The following is a 13,115-nucleotide window of genomic DNA, read 5'->3' on the forward strand; positions in this document are numbered from 1 at the left end:
GGCCAGGTAGCCACCTTGGAACTTACCTCTTGCCATTTGTGGTGGCCTACGCTAACTAAGGATGTTAGGGAATACGTGGCCACATGCAACGTCTGTGCACATAACATATACTCCACGGCCAAACCGTGGGGACTTCTACAGCAAGAACCGCCTGCTATGGGCCCTTGGCTACACATCTTGGCTGATTTGTCATGGACCTCCCCCTTTTGCAGGGTTATACTGCCAATAGGGTGACAGTGGACACCTTTAGCAAGCTCGCCCATTTCTCTCCACTTAGGGGACCTCTGTCTGCTTCTCACACTGATGAAGTCTTCATCAGGGACATAGTCAGATTACATATACTGCTGCACACCATAGTTTTGGACAGGGTTTTGCAATTCACTTCCAAATTCTGGACAACACTCTGCAGACACTTGAATATACATAGGGCTCTCTCTTCAGGATACCACCCAGAGAGCAACGGGCAGACGTAAAGACTCAATGCCACCTTAGAGCAATACCTCAGTTGTTTTTGTAACCGTGAACAGGACGATTGGGTAGGTCTTCTTCCATTAGCCGAATTTGCCTACAGTAATGCCAAACACACAGCGATAGGAATGTCCCCTTTCTATTGTACTTATGGCCATTACCCCGTCATCTCCCCACGCAAGGACTGCCAACCTCCATTGTGCCCACTGCAGATCAATTGATAGGCATTCTGAGGGGCACACACAGGGATGTAGAAATCTTCAGAACAGCAGACAGGAGTACAAGAAATGGGCTGACAGAGGGAGAAGGTCTAACCCTCCATGAGAGAAGGGTACCAAGGTTTGGCTTTCCACAAAGTTCCTGCCCCGGTGGGTCCATACCGGGAAGTTCTCTCCTCGTTTTATCAGGCGATACACCATTGAAGACAGAATAAACCCAGCGGCCTTCTTCTTACGACTCCCCCCACGTCTGAAGAAGGTACACCCAGTGTTTCATACGTCCTTCCTTAAAGAGTATCAGCCGAATCCATACTCCAGAAAGATCAGAAGACTCAAGAACAATCTAAATGACTCTACCTATGAGTATGAGGTATCCCAAATAATTGACTCACCCTATAGGAAGGGTGGTCTACAATACCTAGTCCACTGGAAAGGCTATCCTGATTTGGAAAGGACCTGGGAACCAGTAAGCAACATTAAGACCCCAGATTGATCCATCTGTTTTACAGGTATAACCCGGGGAACGCAGGGGGGGCTACCCTGAAAGAGGGGTTATACTGTCATAAACCAGCTGTGGCAGCTTTCGAAACGATGGAGAATGCATTGACTTCCAGAGATCGGTTCTCCTAAACGACCTCAGCGGTCCAGCCTTCCCCCAACATGGCCGCTGCAATGTTTATTACCGGAGGGTAGCAACGCGTGGATGCGTTGCAACTCTGCTCATTTCTGGGTTTCAGCGCTCTGTAGTCTCACTTCCTTTCTTGCCTTAGGGCTCGTTCCTGGATTGCCTGCACTCTTGTTCCTGCTCTGTATTCCTTCCTTGGATATCTGAGCTGGCACTCCTGGTTCTGCTTTCCGTGTTCGACGGAGAGCTGGGTGTCCTCTTCTTACCACGCTTCCTCTTCCATTTCCCTTCCTACTTACCTGGCAGTCTCCATGTGCTGTACCCTGACAGCCTATCTGTGTGCTTCCTATTCTGTGACTTGTCTTCTACTTACCAATGTTCGGGTTTTACTGATACTAGGATTCCCAGTGGCAGTGTGGGAATTGTAGTTTCACTCTGCTTCTATACGGTTCCGGCAGTGTAGATAACAGTCTTGTCTTCACAGCCTTGCATGGAGCGGCATTGCCACTTGCTAAAGATACAGCAGTTCATCTCAACGACTTCTGGATAACATCATTGGACCATGTTTTTTTGGGCCTTCAGGCTTTTTTCCTGATTTGGGCTGGCTCCCGGAATCCCCACTGCTGGGCAAGTGGCCAATTCAGCAAAGTGGCATTTGGGGGAGCTCGCCCGTATCTCTTCCAAAAGAAGATCAAGAGCCAAAGAACTGAAACACGGAGAAGGAGGTAAGGAGACTGAGGGTGAAGCCTCTTATTGTGCAGCAGAGACAGTTTCAGATTCGGAGAGTTCTGAGACTACCTCATTCCAGAGCCTGATGTTGAATCACGCCCATGACACAGGCACTGCCGATGATAGGGGTTTTCACAGGACATTGTAAATCTTGTGTGATGTTGCATTCTGGCCACACATGGGCCAGGACCTCAACATATATCTAAAGGGGTGTCTCGTGTGTGCACCATTTCCGCCAAGTTCCCCCACACACAGAGAGCTGGCCTTCAAAAAAGGGGAATGCCACTGCCAATTGTAAGTATGCTGAAGACGTTTGTGGCTGACTCTGGGCTCAGTTGGGACATTCAATTACGCTCTTCCTGATGGCGATTAGATCTACACCATCTTCTGCAACTAAAACGTCTCGATTTGAGCCTATGACATGATGAAAAATGGTGTTACCTCAGCAACTGCTCTATAGAACTTAGGAGCAGACACTGATTAACGCGTCCACTATTTATGAGTATATTTAGAACCTGAGGAAACACCTCCACCCCACTTTTACTTATTTGCAGCACAACTTTGAGAAGTTGGCTGAAGGAATGAAATCATATTACAATATGAAAACCACAAAAAAGGAGTATGAGGTACGTGACAAGGTTTATATGAACACAAAAAGGGCTCCCGCACCTATGATAGGTATGGATACAAAGTTCACTGGATCATTCAGAAAAATCACACTATGAAGCAGTTTAGGACAGTAGGAAAACGAAGTTCAAGGAGAATACAACCTGACTTCATTACGGATTCTGTTAAAATGGAATTTTAATTAAAAAAGCATTGTGTTAAAAACATGTACATAAAAACTAACGTATAGAAACTGACAAAGTGACTAGTGCTTCCAAAACAAAGTGCTGAGTGCTAGTCACCAAGTGGCTAGTAAAGTGCAAAATACGCAATTGGACTGTATCTCTCAGATACATAAAGAACTCCAAATGTACATATAAACAGTTATACAGCTTCAAACAAATTCAACCTTCAACTTTTAACAAGCAAAAACCACACAAGCTACATAAATTGAGACCTTCATTATTGGGTGTCTCTAACCATGATGCCTTAGTCAGGGAGTTCCTAAAGTGCACCAAAGGAGTGCTAATCCTGATTCAAATACTTCACATTAGTATCTGGAATAGCCCAACATGTTTCATTCCTATAGTCCTTAGGGTTGGTATTAGGAACTTCTTCAGGGGAGTGTGGGGGCCGGGGCAGAAAGCACCCGCAGCCCAAGTCAAGATGGTAACTGGCAGAACTTGGCAAGTAGAGACTGTCGTTGGCAGTGTGGAATCCTTAGTAATGTTTCCTAATGGACAATTGGAAAAGATATATGTCCACACTATTTTGTTCTTGGTACAAGAGAGTAAATCCAGGCCACACCTAATCAACAAAACACATAAACCACATTTTAGTTAGTGTGGTTGCTCAATAAGGTACATCAGTAATCAGTGTGGTTAGAGGATGTACTTAGAGAGGGCACTTACCGTCTCTTATTGTCGGTAAGCAATCCTTAGGTACTGCATAGATTCATAGTATCGCAGTCTCTGGGGAAATCCCTATTGACATACAAAGACATAACAGAAGGTCCTGTAATCCCCAAGTGTAGAGGGCTAACTGTAAGCATTGCATTGAGTACTATATAATGGTTGTCAACAACTTGGAGATATGGTATAGTCTGTTGGAGACTTACTTAAGACATCACTCTAAATTCAAGTGGCACTTTGTTTGTCTTGGATTTCAGTCTTATTATCGAGGGTAGTTTTGGTGTGGACTGTAGGTCAAGCTCTGTAGAGTAAATGGTAATAAGGTATCAACATATAGTTGTTGATAATGGTAGGTCCAAAATGAAAATAAGACACTTGTTCCTATCAAATAATGGATGGTAAGTATAGCTAGAGTATAAAATGAGATACAGAATATATCTGGTATTAAAGGTCCATATTTGGAGAGGTGGTTCTGAAGAATCACAATACCTGGCACTAAAGACTAATGTTAGTGGACAAACTCTTGTGCATTAATGTCGAGATCTAAGTTGCTGCATGAAATAAAGATACCGCAGCTGTAAAGCATTAACCGTATTAAGCTAGCTGCATTGGGTAACAGAAGGCAGTCAAAGAAGGAAAACTAATGTTGGCGTTACCTTTAGTGTTTGATACAGGGGGACGCGTGGCGGTATGGCTGCTTCCGCATTCTGTACTGCGAGGATCAGGCAGCAGTTGCTATGATGACCTTGTATGCTGTGAGCGGATTGTAAAGTACTACTGCGCATGGTTATAATGGAGACTACCATTGTATAGTACAGCATCGATCGTGAAGATTTAGAGAAAGCAGCATCAAAATATACTGGATATATCCCAATCCACATAGGAGGCATACGGGAGAATGGTATAACTACTTCTGTATGCTGTATACGAAGACACGTGAAGTCGGAAGTCGTTACTATAGGAACCCAACGCATTGGAGGCTAGTCAATTGTGGTACTACGCATGCGTGGTGGATGGAATGCTGATCTCCAATACAACGCGTGTAGATTTAGAGAAAGAAGCATCTATAGTATACTGAATATATCCCAATCCACGTAGGAGGCATACGGGAGAATGGTGTAACTACTACCGTATGTTGTGTACTGAAACGCGTGAAGTCAGAAGTCGTTAATATAGGAACCCGATGCATTGGAGCCACGACACATAAGGAGCAAGAGACTCTATTAGTGAACCTATCTAATTACCATCCTAATGAGGCAGAAAAACACATACTGGAAAAAGGCCTTAACTTTGTCTCAACAAATCGCTATGACCCATTTAGAAACAGAACAGATTTAGAAATGTTATTCAGGAAAATTCATATTCTTCTCCATCAATACCTACACGGGCGAGACCAACGAAACAGGATTACGTCGACCTTCGAACTTTAATCCACCAACAACTAGCTATACTCCAGAATCTATATTATTCAAAAGAAGAGTGATGAGTGACCTTGAGAAAGATACCACCTCATACTTTTCAGAACACCAGTAGAAGAGAGAGAGAGGCCATCCAAACATTGAAATCCAATCCAGACGTAGTAATCAGAAAAGCAGATAAAGGAAGAGCTATAGTGATTCTCAATAGGCAAGATTACATCACAGAATGTGACTGCCAGCTCAGTGATACCTTGTTCTACGAACCGCTTGCAACAGATCCTACTAAGGGAATACAATCCTTGATCAACCTCAAGGTCACGAAAGCTGAAGAAAGAGGTTGGATATCTAAGCAAGAGGCTGAATATCTGACGCCTTTACATCCGAGCATCCCCAAGTTCTATACTCTGCCCAAGATACATAAAACCCTCGAGAACCTTCCAGGTAGACCAATAGTGTCTGGCTGTGGCTCACATTTAGAACCACTTTCCAAATTTGCAGATCGATTCTTGAGCCCATATGTGAAATTAATGGCATCCTACATTCAAGACACGACAGAAGTAATCAGACTGGTGGAAGGGTTGAAGGTCAACATCAACAACCTACTTGTGACCTTAGATGTGGTTTCATTATATACTAAAATCCCTCAGGCAGCCACATTGAGCATGGTAGAAGAAAAACTGCTATCCTCTACAACCACAGGCAAAACACCTAATTCTTTCATTCTTTGGTGCACAGAGATGGCGTTGTATGAAAACTATTTTTCTTTTAATATTCTGTTTTACAAACAAATACATGGCACTGCCATGGGGTCAGCAGTGGCACCGACACTTGCAAATGTTTGTATGTAGAAACTATTGAAGTCCACACTTTCATGACCAACCTCAATCCATATAGGAAATATATCAAACTATGGAAAAGGTTTATTGACAATATTTCTTTGATTTGGACAGGCGATATGTCAAAATTTGATTCATTTGTACTGTGGCTGAATTCATAAAATCTCTTCTTACAGTTTACTAAAACTGTGAGCGCTGAAACAATCAACTTTTTGGATTTGACCATTTTTGTGAACAAAGAATTATCAATACTTCAAGTCAGACCTTTTCATAAAGAAACAGACAAAAATTCCATGCTACTTTACTCTAGTTTCCATCCCAAACATACAAGACAAAATTTGCCCTTTGGCCAATTCTTGCGTATGGAACGTAATAGTAGCTCCAAAAGAGATTTTATGAAAGAAGCAGACAATTTGAAACACAATCTGATCCAGAGGGGCTACCCCAAAAAATTGTGAAAACAGCATACAAAAGAGCATCCAATAATAACAGAGATACCATCTTGGAATACAGAGAGAAAATGGTGAATGATGACAACATTGTGTTCGTTAGCACATTTAATCCACTTTGTAATGTAATAATGAAGCTTGTGAGACACAACTGGCATGTGCTAGAAAAGGGTGATTGCCCGCTGTCTACACCAAAGTATGCATTTCGAAGAAGCAAAAACCTTAAAGAATTAATTCTAGAAATGATGTGGTCTTAAATACGAGTGTTCAATCTACTTTAACTGAGAGTTGGGGCCTACCGAAAACCAGAGGACATAGTCCCTGTGGCCACTGTAATTGTTGTGCACAAACCATCAGATCCTAAGATATCGACCTGGGTCTCAACAAAAGATGGGAACAAAGAGGAGTGCTGATGAACTATAACTCTATGATGGTAGTGTATGATATCTGGTGCCCTTGTAATAGACTCTACATTGGAAAGACTGAAAGGAAAGTAAAGGTCAGGATAGATGAACACAAAAGTTGTATTATGAATAACACCATTAATGCACCCCTAGTAGGCCACTTTGTAAGCCTGGGACACAAACCAGAAGAACTAAGGTGGACAGTAGTAATGAAAATTGGACAGACCCAAGACTCTAGCAATGACAAACACATGCTGAGTGTACAAGAACAAAAATGATTTTTCAAACGAAAAGTTATCCCCGGGGACTTAATGAGAATATTGACTGGAGTGTATTTATAAAATAAATCATAACACCAGTACATTTATACTAATGATGACTGCTACCTACAAGGATCACCTAGACAGATTCTGCTTGGATGGATACTTATCCATCTAGCTAAATACTCTCTCTTAGCCGTGAGCCCACACCATTTTCTCTGACTATGTAGAAACACGTATACACATGTGACGGTACTCGCTACCCCCCGGGACTTGACACCTCCCGATCTGTACCCTGGCCCGCACTAGACTCTTAATTATCAAGGTGTATTTCACCTTGAATTCCCAGTTGAGTTTGGTTTCTCGCCCTGAGTGCTTGACACACATTTACCATCATTTTTTACGGTGAAGTGCCCATTCTTCTGAAGGTGCACCCTTGTCTTTCTGCCTGGCTGTCTTTGGTCTGTTTATATTTATATACTATTCCTTTAGAGCAAAACTTAACAAGCACAACTTTAATTTTGACATAACTAGGATTTATAGACCTAGTAAAACTCTCAATACGATGTGCAATACATACGATCACTAACTGGTACGCGCGTTATATTGGAGATCAGCATTCCATCCTCCACGCATGCGCGGTACCACAAGTGATTATCCTCCAATGCATCAGTTTCTTATAGTAACGACTTCCGACTTCACGCTTTTCAGTACACAACATACGTTAGTAGTTACACCATTCTCCCGTATGCCTCCTACGTACATTGGGATATATTCAGTATACTCTAGATGCTGCTTTCTCTAAATCTACGCGCATTGTATTGGAGATCAGCATTCCATACACCACGCATGCGTAGTGCCACAATTGACTAGCCTCCAATGCGTTGGGTTCCTATAGTAATGACTTCCGACTTCACGCGTCTTAGTATACAGCATACGGAAGTAGTTATACCATTCTCTCGTATGCCTCCTACTTGGATTGGAATATATCCAATATATTTTAGATGCTGATTTCTCTAAATCTTCACGATCGATGTTTTACTATACAATGGTAGTCTCCATTACACATGCGCAGTAGTACTTTACGTACCGCTCTCAGCATACAAGGTCGTCATAGCAACGGCTGCAGCCATACCACCACGGCGTCCCCCTGTATCAAACACTAACGGTAACGCCGACATTAGTTTTCCTTCTTTGACTGCCTTCTGTTACCCAATGCAGCTAGCTTAATACAGTTAATGCTTTACAGCTGTGATATCTTTATCTCGTGCAGCAACTTAGATCTCGACATTAATTCACGAGAGTTTGTCCACTAACATTAGTCTTTAGTGCCAGGTATCATGATTCTTCAGAACCACCTCTCCAAATATGGACCTTTAATACCAGATATATTCTTTATCTCATTTTATATCTAGCTATACTAACCATCCATTATTTGATAGGAGCAAGCGTCTTATTTTCATTTTGTAACTACCATTATGAACAACTGTATATTGATACCTTATTACCAATTACTCTACAGAGCTTGACCTACACTCCAGACCATCACTACCCTCGATAATAAGACTGCAATCCAAGACATACAAAGTGCCACTTGAATTTAGAGTGATGTCTTAAATAAGTCTCCACCAGACTATACCATATCTCCAAGTTGTTGACAACCATTATATAGTACTCAATGCAATACTTACAGTTAGCCCTCTACACTTGGGGATTACAGGACCTGTGTTATGTCTTTGTATGTCAATAGGGATTTCCCCAGAGACTGCGATACTATGAATCTATGCAGTACCTAAGGATTGCTTACCGACAATAAGAGACGGTAAGCGCCCTCTCTAAGTACATCCTCTAACCACACTGATTACTGATGTACCTTATTGAGCAACCACACTAACTAAAATGTGGTTTATGTGTTTTGTTGATTAGGTGTGGCCTGGAGTTACTCTCCTGTACCAAGAACAAGATAGTGTAGACATATATCTTTTCAAATTGTCCATTAGGAAACATTACTAAGGATTCCACACTACCAACGACAGTCTCCATCTCGACTTGGGCTGTGGGTGATTTCTGCCCCGGCCCCCACACTCCCCTGAAGAAGTTCCTAATACCAACACTAAGGATTATAGGAACAAAACATGTTGGGCTATTTCAGATACAAATGTGAAGTATTTGAATCAGGATTAGCACTCCTTTGGTGCACTTTAGGTACTCCCTGACTAAGGCATCATGGTCAGAGACACCCAATAATGAAGGTCTCAATTTATGTACCTTGTGTGGTTTTTGCTTGTTAAAAGTTGAAGGTTGAATTTGTTTGAAGCTGTATAACTGTTTACATGTTTATATGTACATTTGGAGTTCTTCATGTATCTGAGAGATACAGTCCAATTGCGTATTTTGCACTTTACTAGCCACTTGGTGACTAGCACTCAGCACTTTGTTTTGGAAGCACTAGTCACTTTGTCAGTTTCTATACATTAGTTTTTATGTACAAGTTTTTAACACTATGCTTTTGTATTAAAATTCCATTTGAACAGAATCAGTAATGAAGTCAGATTGTATTCTCCTTTAACTTCCTTTTCCTACTGTCCTAAACTGCTTCATAGTGTGATTTTTCCAAATGATCCAGTGAACTTTGTATCCATACCTATTTTAGGTGCGGGAGTCCTTTTTGTTTTCTTATAAGATATGTCAGGTTTGCTCCCTTGAAACCTATAGTTATACCTGATTTCCCTCTAGTTGTTTCTAACGTGACAAGGTTTACCTATAAAATTTCCAGAGAAACCATGTCAAGGAATGGACATTTCTTCCATCTCTGCGTGGTACTTTTGAAATTGTGGACAACTGATCATGTGTTGCCTAAAAGATCAACATCCCAAAAGGACAACAGACAGAAGAGAAATGGGTCCATATCAAACAGTTAAAAAGCTGTCATCTCAGACTAGTTTTAAGAGTGATTAAGGAGCCCACTGAAGTTCGAGCCGAGGACGCATCTGAGGATTGAAGGTAAGATCAAAACTCAGGTGGAAATTAAAATATATAGAACAGCTGAGTAATTAATTTAAATATGCATATTAATTAAAGTAATTTGATAAAAAATGGAAATGTGAAGCAATCAATGTGTCACAATTTACATGTAATATTGGCTGGAGAAATAATGTCTAACCAAAAATGCATAACAACTCTTTTTACTCCTCTCTTTAGAATAATTAACATTATTCCTACCAGCCTGGGGACCGGAAGAGGTGGAGTCCTGGAGGGACCCTGGAAATGAACCAAGGAAAAAGAAGGGGGAGGTGTGCCTTCCGTGCCTCTGGAAAGCAAAAATCAGGAGATGGAGACTAGACTGCCCACTGCCTGAGGAAGTAGAGAGAGCAGGATGTGCTCCTTCAAAGAATTTGTTTCAATAGAAAAACTCTGCTCTTCCCTACCCTTTCACACACGCTACGTCATGACAATAAAGGACAAGGGGGATTTGTGGGGTTCAAAGGAAGCCCTCAGAAAAAAGGAAACTGCATTTGGCTATGTTGAGCCTAAAATGCAGAGCATTGAAAACACACAGAGATGACTGCCAAATTGAAAAAGGAGCATTTCATTCCCAACTGCTACATCAAAATGCTGTTTCCAGAGTAATCAAACTAAATGGGCCTAAAAGTGCAGAAACGCTTTCTTGGAAATATGAAAGCACAATCTTAACTGGCAGACTGAAATGTCAGAAATTCATTTTCAAACCGCAAAACAGCTAAAGCTGTTTTCTTCGATAATATAGACAGCAGCATGAAAAATAAAGACATTTGCTTCTGGGATTGAAAGGAACTGTTTACCAGTGTAACTCCAGTGCCTGTACCAGTTTAATATAAAGTGTAATATAAAGATGAACTTAGATGGCATAGCACAGGATACATATGCATATGATTTGAGGTCAAGTTTCACAAGGACACATGTAAAATCGACAGTTTATGTTCCGAACATTCAAACAGTGACCTGTCCCATCAGATGTAAATGACAAGCCATGTTGTGCTCGATGTGCATACAATCCACTTATAGAACCTTTTGTCAGAAATATGCAGAAATAAACAGCATGCAACTAACCTGATCAGGTGCAGAACTGTGGAGAGTAAAGCAGGGACATAATTTCACCACAATGCCAGGGGTAGCGGAAGTGACATCACACGGCCTTTGACCTCTGATGACATCACAGGAAGTGATGTCAGTTGACCCCACTCCAAAGTGGCATCACAGGAAGTGATGGACCACAACCTTTCACCCCTTGACAAAAAAGCAAGGGGCATCACATAGCATTGTTCCTAAGTACACTACGATAAATATGATTACGATATCACTGTAATGTGATATACATTCCATACAAGAATGAATCACTATATGTATCGTTAATATCAGTGTGTATAGGCCGATATTACCAAATAACTGTGAATTCAAACAGACGACCAAGGTCAAATGATAATGGTGTGTTATTATATAGCACTTACGCTTAAGTGCTCTATATAGAACAAATATACATACAATATGACTCAACCTGCTGGTACTCATTTATAGACCTCAGAAAGATGAAAGGCTGAGTTGGCTGTGCCGGGATTTTAACCTGCAACCTGAAGACATAGCAGCAGTGAGCGCTCATCCCACTGAGCTATTTTGCCAGCTATAGCTATCTTTCCAGCTATGGTAAAATGATCAATAACCTGTATGAATGTTCTCAAAGTCAGAAAGCAAATTACACACTGTAGTGGATACCAATAAACAAGTAACTGAGATTTAACAGCAGGCCATTTCATCTGCAGTTCTGGAGTAAAGTTAGCCACACAAGCCTGCATGAATTTACTTTTTATGCTTCAGAGGTTGGAAAAATACATACCAACTGTGTTTTAAAGAATTCTGAGTAGCACAGGGAAAGCATCGCACTCACACAGAATCCCATACTCTGGCCACTCATTACTGCCTACATGCAAACAAACATCCTGAACAGCATGACCTTGCGTTTTTTCTGTGATGTGTGTTTAATTAATTTTAACATATTTTATATGTATTGGTTGTGCATTGTATTCTTCTTCCATTTTAAACACCACTACATTAATTATTCAATGCAAATTGATGACTTTAAATGCTCATTAGGCTACTATTGAAATGATAGTGAACTTCACACTGGGGATTTTAGCATGTAGTCCGGGAGTTGTGGCATCTGGAGAGCCAACGGTTGCAGACCTCAAAACGAATGTCAGTTGTTGGGAGGGTTAGGGTCAGTGAGAGGATGAGCAAGGACCTCTGTCTCTGTAGGCATAAGGACTGGTTGCCTTTCCCTGCCAAATACTGTATGATTTCTCCACTTCTTCATATATGACGCTCGAGAGCTATGACAGAAAATATGTATACCCGGAAAAGGGTCTATGACATTCCAATGAAATTCATTGCACATCTAGCTTAATCAAATAAACCCATGTCAGTGCAAGCCATATCAATGAAACGTTTATTTAGACCATTTCACCTTAAGCCATCACACTGATCTTTTGGGTTTGGTTTTCATTTGTTTTATTATCTCCCTCCCTACTGTATGCTAAACAAGAGGTGGGAAAATGGGGGGGGGGGTACCCTTTTATGCCCTGGTTCCCCGGTGTATTGTTTCTATATCTACACTGCATTCTTAATTTTATGATGTTCATATTTTGTTTTTAAACACTTTTTCAAATGTACTTACATTTAATGCAATTTGTGGATTTTGTTATATGATGTCCTTTGTCCCTGCACTGAAATGGGTTTTCATTGAAATGAGTGGCCTTGAAATGGCTTCCTTGGGGATAGATGTGATGAAATGGGAGGATACTTCCAGAAATGTGTGTATTTTAGGATCTGCGTGAAATTACTGAGTTGAAAAGTCTGACCACCAAAAGTGTTTTTTTTCGCATATATATATGTGGGGGGAGACTCCCCACAGCACCCCCACCTTACACCTATACATTTTTATTAACTTTACCCCCCCCCACATATACATATGCTTATAATAAATGGGGGTCAAACTTTTGGTAGTAGGACTTTTCTACTTAGGTAATTTCTTCCTAACCCGTATTTTAAGCATTTTTTCAAACAAATGTAAGATGATGCAGAGGAAATGTAAATTTTTTGGTAGAGCATAAAAGGAGTGCTTTGGCACTCCCAACTTCAATTGCCAAAAGCTGCATGGT

At 41.2% G+C, this 13,115-nt stretch overlaps 1 protein-coding gene across 3 annotated transcripts in view; it reads right to left on the reverse strand.

Annotated features, from left to right (window-relative positions):
• LOC138531671 (uncharacterized) overlaps positions 1–13,115 on the reverse strand; it is a 236,476-nt gene that overhangs the window by 131,953 nt on the left and 91,408 nt on the right. The window lies entirely within an intron of this gene.

This window comes from Ambystoma mexicanum, chromosome 1q (genome assembly GCF_040938575.1).
Source record: "Ambystoma mexicanum isolate Mex_15411 chromosome 1q, UKY_AmexF1_1, whole genome shotgun sequence".
NCBI lineage: Eukaryota > Metazoa > Chordata > Amphibia > Caudata > Ambystomatidae > Ambystoma > Ambystoma mexicanum.